Source organism: Panicum virgatum, chromosome 8K (genome assembly GCF_016808335.1).
Source record: "Panicum virgatum strain AP13 chromosome 8K, P.virgatum_v5, whole genome shotgun sequence".
Classification (NCBI taxonomy): Eukaryota; Viridiplantae; Streptophyta; class Magnoliopsida; order Poales; family Poaceae; genus Panicum; species Panicum virgatum.
This window is the reverse complement of record NC_053143.1, coordinates 47,447,709-47,458,376: the sequence shown is the minus strand read 5'-3', so window position 1 is coordinate 47,458,376 and position 10,668 is coordinate 47,447,709.

Sequence of the window (10,668 nt, the reverse complement as noted above, 5' to 3'; positions counted from 1 at the left end):
GCCTGGGCGCGGACGCCAAAGTCCACCGGCCTCACCCGCCCGCCTGCCAAAGCGCCTCACTGTCGGCCACGACCCCCCCTCGCAACCCCGACCTCGAATCGGAGAAGCCGTGGATGCACGCCACGTAGCCCCAACCGCGAACCGCCATCCGCGGGGCAATCCTCGGCGTCCGTGCCGCCGTGAGGCCCAAGCCGAAGCCCCGGCCTCCTATAAAACCCCAATCGACCGCTGCCGCAACCCCTAGGCCCCTCGGGCTTTTTTCCTTTTCTACTGCCGCCTCCAATCGAGAAAGAAGAAGAAGAAGCAGAGGAAGGGGAGGGAAAGGAGGAATGCCGCGCCAAGGAGAATAGGAGGAGGATCCGCTACCGCCAAGGACGCCGCCGCCGGAGCTCCGTCGCGCCTGCGCCCCGAACGGCTACATCGACGCACATGCGCGGCCTGCTCTGCTCCGGCTCGCCGCGGCCTCACCTCGCCACGGCATCGAGCTCGTCTTCTCCAAGCCCAACGGGTGAGCCGCCGCCACGCCGACCTTCCCTGAACCCCACTAGCCGGCCTTAGGACCTCCATCCCCTTTTGTGTGCGTGTTGCAGGGACCCTTCGCCGCTGTCATAGCCCGCAACCTGCCGCCGCTCTACCCCTGCGCCGCCGTTCTGAGCACGCTTGCCATGGCCACGTCGCGGTTCTGGAAGCCAGAAACCCGCGCGTGTGCGCGCCACCCGACCCTCAGCTAGCCTAGGACCGAGCCCCTGACCTGAGCACACGCCGCGCACATGAAACCGCTGCGCCGCTCGTCGTTCGCCACCGTCGTGCCACGCCAAGCGTGCGCCGCGCGCGAACGCGCACACTGGTGCGGCCGGGCCTTTGCCCAGCTCGCCACCTCGAGTCCCCTCACCCTTGGCCCTGGACCACGCCTCAACTCCACCGTTGAGCCCTGCCAGCTTCGCCGCCCTTGCCACTCCATGACCTCGCCGGCGAGCCACGCCGCGACTTCTCATGCACGCGCACGTCGTGCCTCGCCGTTGTTTGCCATGACCTCGCCTGCGCCGCCGCGTTCCGGCCGTGGAGCGCCGCGCGCGCACCAGTCGTGCCGCGGACTCGGCTTCCCGAGCTTCGCGCGTGCGTAAGAGGCCAGCCGCCCGTGCGGCCCAGCTTTGCCTTGCAGCCGTCGACGTGCCCTCGCCCAGGAACCCGCGGAACCAAGCCTGTTCTTGTGTCGCTGCTGCCAGCCCTCGCCGTCGTCTCCTCTATTTTGCCTTGACCTTGCCGTTCCCCGCCGTCGTGGCTCTACTCATAGCCGCCATGGCTCTGCCGCTGCACAGCCCTGACCTCGCCACCGTCGCGGTCCCGCCATGCCGGGAGCTCCCGCGTGTGCCCATCAAGATTAGCCACCCGTGACCCTGTTGTGCCTACTTACGCTGCTGCGCCGCCGTCTCGGCCACCTTGCCGCCGCCTCGCCACGGCCATGCCCGCCGCACGGTGTCGCGGCGAGTCGCGTCCTGGTGCCGCCCCTGCCTTTCGCCGAACACCAAGTGAACCCCACCGCCGCTGAGCCCTCACGCCGACGTCCGCACGAACACGGGGAGCCCGCCGGCGCACGAACGCCGCCCACGTACAGGCCCGAGCACGCCTGGCACACGTGCACACATGCGGACCACCCGCACCAGATCCGTCCCAGCCACATCTGATCCCACCAAGACTGACGAGTGGGCCCCAGCTGCAAGAGGAAGAAGGAAGACGCTGATGTGTGGGACCAAGGCGTCAGTCAGAGAAGGAGGAGGAAAAGAAGATAGAAAAAGAGGAGGAGGACAGCCCAAGACCGAGCCGTGGACCGGGCCAAGTCAAGCCGAGCCATGTTGATGAGGACATCGCTACGCTGGACATGCACGAACCGGCCTCATCTCCAAGTTACAAGTCGCCTCCAACTCAGTCTTCACGTTCATCTCGGATTCAGCCAACATCCCTGCACGGTTTTGACGATATCTCCCTCATACGTGCTCGGAATGAGGTAATCTTAGATGCGTTGGAATCGTGACGATGAGACGCTTCTTTCGGTTCTGGTCCCAGCTCCAGAAGCCACGTGGATCATTCTGTGTGATCACGGAAAGTTGCTGTGACACCTATTTTGGGCCTTTTCAGGCTTTGTATTGTGTCGGGCCTTAAGCCAAGTTGTGGGCGCCCCACTGAAACGAACATAGCACCATTTATGCCATTTCGAGTGATTTTGGTGATCGAATGACAACACAACACTTGGACTAATATGATTGTTAAGATGACCATTCTCACGCATAAGGCATCGGTCCATCCGATGGTTGTCGGAAGAACCGACGCCATGACAGAAGGGAATCGAAGCCAAGTCAGCTTATAGGCACCGGAAGAACCGACGGTTCAAAAAGGGGCATCGGTGCATTGGATGTACTGTGTTCCAGAGACGATGCAAGCCGCGCAAGAGCCAAGTCTTCAGCACAGGTTGAACCGGTGAAGCATCGGTGCATACCATCGGTGTAATGACGTCAGCACCCAGGAGAAGATCCTTAAGCACCGGATGAACCGGTGATGCATCGGTACAAAGTATCAGTTCAACCGGTGATCACTATGTTAGCTGTCAGGAGTTCAACGGCTACTTCGGGTTATGAGTGACTGGATGAACCGACGCTACCCCAGCCAGAGGCATCGGTTCATCCGGTGATACACAGATTTTCTGCTGACCGTTGGAGCAACGGCTACAAGACTTGGTGGCCTATATATACGCCTCACCCCGGCCATTTGAAGATTGCTGGAGTTGCTGGACATCTCACACACACCCAAGAACATCTCCAAGCCATACAAGAGCATCAAGTTCATATCCTTAGCTTTTTGCACTAGCTTGTAAAGTGAGAGTGCTAGAATAGCTCTTAGTGAGTGAGATTGCAAGGCCTTGAGCCTTTGTGCTGTGGTTCTCTAGTGAACCAAACAAGAGCTTGGTGCGCCGGCACCTTGGAGCGTGAAGCTCGCCGGCAACGTCATCGACCCTCGGACTTGGTGTGGAGCGGCGACGACATCTTTGTGCGGGGGACGTGGAGACCCCCATCCTTTGTGGAGAAGCTCCTTAGTGGAACCCAGGGCCAAGGTGACCGTGATTGTGTTCACGGAAGAGACTTGGTGGCCGAGTAGCATTACTCTTAGTGAGTGCTACAATAACGTGGATGTAGGTGTGCCTTTGTGGCTAACCGAACCACGGGATAAACACCCGCGTCAAGAGTTTGCTATCTCCTATCCCGCTCATTAAGCTTCCGCATTTCATACTAGCAATTTGTGTGCCTTTACTTTCATAGAATAGTTTCTTGATAGGAAAGGCTATAGGTTGCTAAACTCTTTTGGGATAGGGGTTTCACACTAGAACAATCTAGTTGCACATCTAGATAGCATGTTTTAGTTTAAGTTTTGTGCAAACTAGTTGGAGCCATAGGTCTAAGTTTTTATTAGTGCCTAATTCACCCCCTCCCCCTCTTAGGCTAGAGCACCCGATCACTTTCACCCACCCCTGGTCACCCCCAACCCTAGGTCGCCCCTAACTCATAAACTCAGTAGCCACCACTGTTAGACTTGGGTTTTATTTAGTTCTTGTGTTTTCCTTTGAGAAACAGAGATTGATTCGTTGTAATTGTGGCGACAAGTCCTTTTACAGTGATCCAGGGCCCCCGTTCTTGATCTCCTCCACTGTGTCGATTAGTCCTTTGGAATCTAGTTCTTGAACCCCTCTTGTGATTCACTTCATCCATATTTGCAATATCAGATTGCGTGTTTACATCTTCTTGCTTGTGTCCTTTGATTCACTTGCAGGAAAAGCCTTTTCGGCGAGGTCAACCAAGTTGTGCTTGGTTGATAACCAATGGAGCAGTGGTGTAACGGTTGCTTGACTTCGAATCGTGCTGATTAGAAGCCGGATCGCCAATGTCACACACTCCACCAATCGAATTTACCTCTACCTCTCGGAAGATCGGGCCTACTCCTCATCAAGTGGTATCAGATTTCAGGTTTCCCGTGAGGTATTACCCTTCGTTTTTCCCTTTAGATTCATTTTGTGTCACTGTCCTAGAGTCCACAAAAACCCTACAAAAAAATATCACTGTCCTAGAACCGTTTTAGCCTTTGCAATTTTGTTTCAGATTCGCTTTGTTGAGTTTGTGTCCGTGGTCGAGTCATGTTGCTGGTTTAGTGTGTTCGTAGTCGTAGTTCAATCGCCGTTGCAGTTTGTTTGTTTCCACCGCTATCCCATCCACCTTTACCCAAACAACAAGTCGATCCATCCCATTACTCGACTTGCCCTCGCTAGCAGCCTTGCGTGAACCCTCACCGCGCCAGCCCTAGATAGGTTGCAAGCCGCCTTGTTATTTCGCCTTGCATCGCAGCCCTTCTTGATTTCATCTGGCGATACCTATTGCTGCATATTCCAGGGATACTTTGCCCTAGCTGAGATGCTTTACTCAGTCGCTTTGTGTGCCGAGGATAGGGAAGCTTTGCCCTAACCGCCGCCGGCCAATCTGCCGAGTTGTGCCATTGGAAACGCGTAACTTGAGTTACCTTTGGTAAAACAGGCATAACTTTTCGCTCGGTGCTCCGTTTTGGCTCAATTTTTTATAGCAGAAAGAAGACAAAATTCTGTACATGCAATAAAATTGTACCGCCATTTGGGGCTGATCTCAGAATTTAAAAAAAATCAGAAAGAGGCAGTTTTGAGGCTCCGAACTTGTTTTCCAGTTTTCAGGAAACACTCCTGATTTTCTGTAGGCCACATCCCACCTCTGTTTAAGGTGCAAATTTTTGTGGTTGGAGCTTGTGTTACATCTGTTCAGAGAAAAATATAAAAAAATAGTTGAAAAATAAGAAATCTTGATTCCTACTAGTCCTGGAGGTTTTTCGGGAAAAAGATTAAAAACAAGTGCATAGAGTGCTGTTTTGCTTGTTCTTTGAGCTGTATCCACCATCCTTTGTTCCAACCTGTTGTGCTACGCCTAGGACAAGTCTTAGCCAGCAATTGTGATTTGTACTTTGGATACTTATTGAACTTTGCTAATCTGCATTCGTTATTGGTTACTCCTTGCTACATATTGTGCCTGTCCTACAGCTCCACATATACTTCGATCAGTACAGGTTCATCTTGCAATTGTTACACCTAGCTCGACAACAGATTGTACCATCCTATTTGGCTTTGGTAAGAACACTTGCAAGATGGTAGTAAGCCGCTTGAGATTTTGCACTCTACTTTCACCACCACCCAGTACTTAATAGTTGATAGGGATAATAATTTGGTGTTGTCTTTTGCTGTTTTCTAACCATGACAGGGTCAGGAAAAGGAGGGGAGTCCCCTACGGACTTCAATGAATGCGTCTCCAAGGATGAGCTTAAGAAACTTGTTGATGACCAGCGCACCTACATCGACGGGAAGTTTAATGAGACGCAGTATCAATGGACTGGTCACACGCCTTGAGCATGTTGAACAACATTCCCCTCGACAGCGACACCGACGCTGCCCTCATGATGGTGATGAGGACGAGGATGAGGATGCCGTCCTTGATGATGATAAGGATCGTGATGCGTACCGCCTTCGGCGCAATCGTCAAGGTATGGGAGGTAATCATAATCGTGATAACAATAATTCTTTTGCTAAAACTAAATTTACCATGATTCCTTTTGCTGGTACTGCTGATCCTGAGGCTTATTTAGATTGGGAACTCGCTGTTGAACAAAAGTTTAATTCTCATTTGGTTCCTGCTGAGCATAGAGTTAGACTTGCTACTAGTGAATTTACTAGCTTTACTTTGATTTGGTGGAATGATCTTTGCAATGCTGGTAATGCTGCTGCTGTGCCTCAAACTTGTCCTATTTTGAAACAACGCATGAAGTCTCGTTTTGTTCCTCTTTATTACCAGCGTGATCTACGTTTAAAATTGCAAAATTTAAAACAAGGTGATAAAGGAGTAGAGGAATATTATCAGGAATTGCTTATTGGTCTAGCACGTTGTGGTATTCGTGAGGATGATGATGACACTAGTGCTAGGTTCTTTAGTGGTTTAAATCGTGATATACAGGATATTCTTGATTACAAAGACTGGACTCATTTTTCCCAATTGTATCATCTTGCTCTTAAGTCAGAATGGGAAGTACAAGGACGCCGCATTGTCCAACATTCTTTCAGGTCCAACACTAGGAGATCGTTTCAGCAGCGTTCCGACGTTGAGAAGCCCAAGGCGCCTGTTGCTAAGCCACCAGCAACACCACCAGCTCCTGCGCCAGCTTCTGAGGTAAGCAATGTGTCTACTGTGCAGGCCCAACAACAAGAAGCATGCTACGCTTGAAAGGGGGTCTTTGAGTAGATCATCTACAAACATCGTGTGCCATCGCTGCAAGGGAATGGGACATGTCATGAAGGATTGTCCAAGTACTCGAGCTTTCATCGCTGCACCGGATGGTAATGGATATGTAAGTGCTAGTGATGTTGAGGATGAATTGGTTCTTGCAGCTTACCTTGTTGCAGATTCGGAGGATGGCGAGGGTGAGGCAATTGATTCTGTGGCTGCAACAAAGGACCTTCCTAGTCTTCTTGTGCAGCGTGTGTTGACTTCTAAAGCGGAACATGAGGATGAGAAGAAAATCCAACGCAAGAATTTATTCCACATGTTTCTTCAAGTAAAGGATTGCCGTGTTCTCACCATAATTGATAGCGGGAGTTGCAGCAACTTGGTGAGTTCAGATTTGGTCAAGAAATTTAGTTTGCCACTCGTTCTATTCCTCAACCCTACTACCTCGAATGGTTCAACAATAGTGGTAAGCCTAGAGTAACTAAATCAGCACGCATATATTTTTCTGTTGGTTCTTATCATGACTATGCTGATTTTGATGTTGTACCTATGCAATCATCTTCATTGTTGTTAGGACGACCATGGGAATTTGATAATGATGTTGCACACCATGGTAGAACTAATACATACACTTTCATGCATAAGAACAAAAAGATTACTTTGCTTCCTTTATCCCCAGCTGATATTAGGAAACATTTTAATGAGCTTGCTGCAAATGATAAGAAAACACCTCCTAGTAATGACTCTTGTGATGCTCAAACTAATGGAATTAAATTGAAGGATGGTGTTTATATTGCTACTACATCTGTTGCTGCTGCGTTATGTGATAACCCTGATGCACCTTGTTATACTATGCTTTGTCGGGATATGTGTTTTATTAACAATTATCCTATGCCACATATTTTGCATCCTGTTGTCACTAACCTTTTGCAGGAATTTGATGCTAGGATAGAGTCGAGGACGACTCCAATTCATGAAGGGGAGGATGATGAGGACATCGCCACGCTGGACATGCACGAATCGGCCTCATCTCCAAGTTACAAGTCGACTCCAACTCGGTCTTCACGTTCATCTCGGATTCAGCCAACACCCCTGCACGGTTTCGGCGATATCTCCCTCATACGGAGTCGGAATGAGGTGATCTTGGATGTGTTGGAATCGTGACGACCAGACGCTTCTTTTGGTTCTGGTCCCAGCTCCAGAAGCCTCGTGGATCATTCTGTGTGATCACAGAAAGGTGCTGCGACACCTATTTTGGCCCTTTTCAGGCTTTGTTTCGTGTCGGGTCTTAAACCCAAGTTGTGGGCGCCCCACCCCTGGTCGCCCCCAACCCTAGGTCGCTCCTAGCTCATAAACTCAGTAGCCGCCGCCGATCAGACTTGGATTTTGTTTAGTTCTTATGTTTTCCTTTGAGAAACAGAGATTGATTCGTTATAACTGTGGCGACAAGTCCTTTTACAGTGATCCAGGGCCCCATTCTTAATCTCCTCCACTGTGTCGATTAGTCCTTTGGAATCGAGTTCTTGAACCCCTCTTGTGTTTCGCTTCATCCATATTTGCAATATCAGATTGCGTGATTACATCTTCTTGCTTGTGTCCTTCGATTCGCTTGCAGGAAAAGCCTTCTCGGCGAGGTCAATCAAGTTGTGCTTGGTTGATAACCAACGGAGCAGTGGTGTAACGGTTGCTTGACTTTGAATCGTGCTGATTAGAAGTCGGATCGCCAATGTCACACACTCCACCAATCGAATTTGCCTCTACCTCTCGGAAGATCGGGCCTACTCCTCATCATCCTGGGTCCGCTGGGCGTTCGGTACGTTGATCAACTCTTCCTCGCAGAGACCTAATCGTAATTACGCATAAAGATAAGGACTAAAGTGCAAAAATGCACCAAAACTACTCAAATAAGATCCAACCACACAAGAAAACCTACTCTAACAGGTAGAGCATGATTCTAGAAGAATTATGAAATTGGTTTCATAATTTTCAGAGCTCCGGTTAATTTATTATGAATTTCCAAAGGTTAACTCATTTTCTGAAATTAATAAATGATTTTTGAAAAAGAAAACACAGAGTCAGTGACATGTGGCAACCTCTGGGTGTGCCACGTGGTACGCTGATGTTAGCATGACGTCAGCCATGGGGTCGGGTCTGCAGACGTCAGCAGTGGGCCCTGCTGACGTCAGCATTGACCAAGTCAACATTGACTGTTGATTGGTCAACGGGGCCACGGCTCAGTGGGGTCAGCTGGGCCCACGTGTCAGCAGCACAGCGAGACTGACTGGTGGGGCCCACGTGTCATCGTCGGGTTTAATAGAAAAAGAAAAGAGAAAAGGAGTTAACGGGCCGAAAGAAGGACTGGGCTGGCTCGGCTCGGCCCAGCAAGGTCGGCTCGGGGCTTGGCTTCTTGGGTCGACGGCTTGGTCCGTGATGGAGCATGCCGGCTCGGTTTCCGGCTCAGCTTCTCGGGCTGGCTCGTCGCGCGACTCGTGATCTTGGGCCAGCAGGGAGACATCGGCCCACTTCCCTTTCTCCTCCTCTTTTCTTCTTTTCTTCTCTCCTTCTCTTCCACTGGCAGGTCGGGTCCACCAGTTGGCGTCTCTTCCTCTGGTGGGTGGGTCTCGGTTGTCATCAGCTGCGGGATCTGGTGCGGCCAGGGCGATCCGGTGTGGTGGCGTCTGTGTGTGTGCGGGTGTGATGGTGGGGTTGTACCCCCACGGTGCTCGACGGGAGGTCCAAAGGACGTGGACGCACGCGACGTCATGGCGGCGGCGTGGTTGTGTTCGCGCACAGCGGGACCTCGGCGAGGGCGAAGCATGCATGCGCATCCCAGGCCACGGCACGACGGCGGCAGCGGGGCTGGACATCGGCGACAAAGAGAGGCCATGCCGGGCGAGGCGTGCGCACGCGTTGGCATGGCCACGGCGAGGCGAAACGCGGCGCCAGGACGACGGCGAGGCAAAATGAGGCCAGGCACATGCGAGGCCAGCACGGGCTCATGGCGGCGCGGCGTGCTCGCGCAGCCGCCATGCAAGGTACGGCCACGGCGAGGCCAGGCTAAGGCTTGTTCCCAGGCGAGCGCGTGCTTAGGGAGGTCCAAAGGCATGGCCTTTGGCCTGGAGTGCGCGTGCGTGCTGGCACGGCCATGGCAAAGCCATGGCTGGCTGGCGGCGGCGCGGCTGCTCGCAGAGACAGTGGCAGCGGCCCTGGGTGCCAAGGCGGCCAAAGGGCCGGCCTTGGGTGCCTTTGCGTGTGTCCGTGCGCAGCCCACGCGAGGAGTGGCTTGCGATGTCGGCGGCGGCGTTCGGTCACCGGCCACGGCAAGGTCATGTGCGGTTGTTGGTACTTTGTAACGTCACGAATAAAATCCACAAGCGCACGGATACCGCTGTAGCTTTCACCCAAGAGTGTTCCAGGGTATCGTATCCATTGGGGAACACGAGTACACTATCTACGGTTTCAGGTTGTCCAAGGACACACACACTGGTGTAGGAGGATAGGAAAGAGAGGACTTTCTAAGATCTAGAATCTATGTTTAGAAGAAGAGATCACGTCGCCGTTATACTTCGAGCTACCGGTTTCGACCGTCTTATACAAGCCGATAGCTCCAGTAATAATGCTCTATCCGATATCCAAACGTGGAGGATTACTGTTGACGGTGCTTAAGTGCCATTTTCACCCGTCAACTATACTCAATAATAAAGGAAAACTACATGCCTTACTCACATATTTGTATCATTAACCTCGCTCCACAGTTGTATTAGAGTTTTGTACATTTCAGATGAGCAAGAGTGGAATAAGACTAAAACACGCAGCATACGCCGTACAACTACACAGAATATCGCATCTGGCGTCACACCCTTACAAAGAGTGTAAGGGAGCCCACATGTCAGAGGAAACGGGGCCTCCACGCAAGATGCACTAGAGGATAAGGATAAGGATCAAAGAATATACCATCCAGCAGAAGATCAGGCCGAGGGGCTGCCAGGTGGGGTCGGCCGAACCCTGGGTTCGGCCGAACCTGGCCTGGCTCCTGTCCAGGTGCATCTCGGGGAAGAGTAGCTGCCACGCCTCCTGATCAGCTTCCATATGTGCATTTGGCAGGAACCGACCTCTAGAGATATAAATAGGGCCTCTCTCCTCCCCTCTTAACACACACACACACTCTCATTCCACCATTCCAAGAAGGCTCTCTTGCTCTCTTAGCTAGGTAGTGGAGCTAGGCTAGTTTCTCTTTAGCGAACAAGTCGTCCTCGGGGTCGTTGAGCAATCCTCGGCTCCTGGTATGGCTTTGTATCCGACTTGTCAGACTTCTATTCATAATATAGAG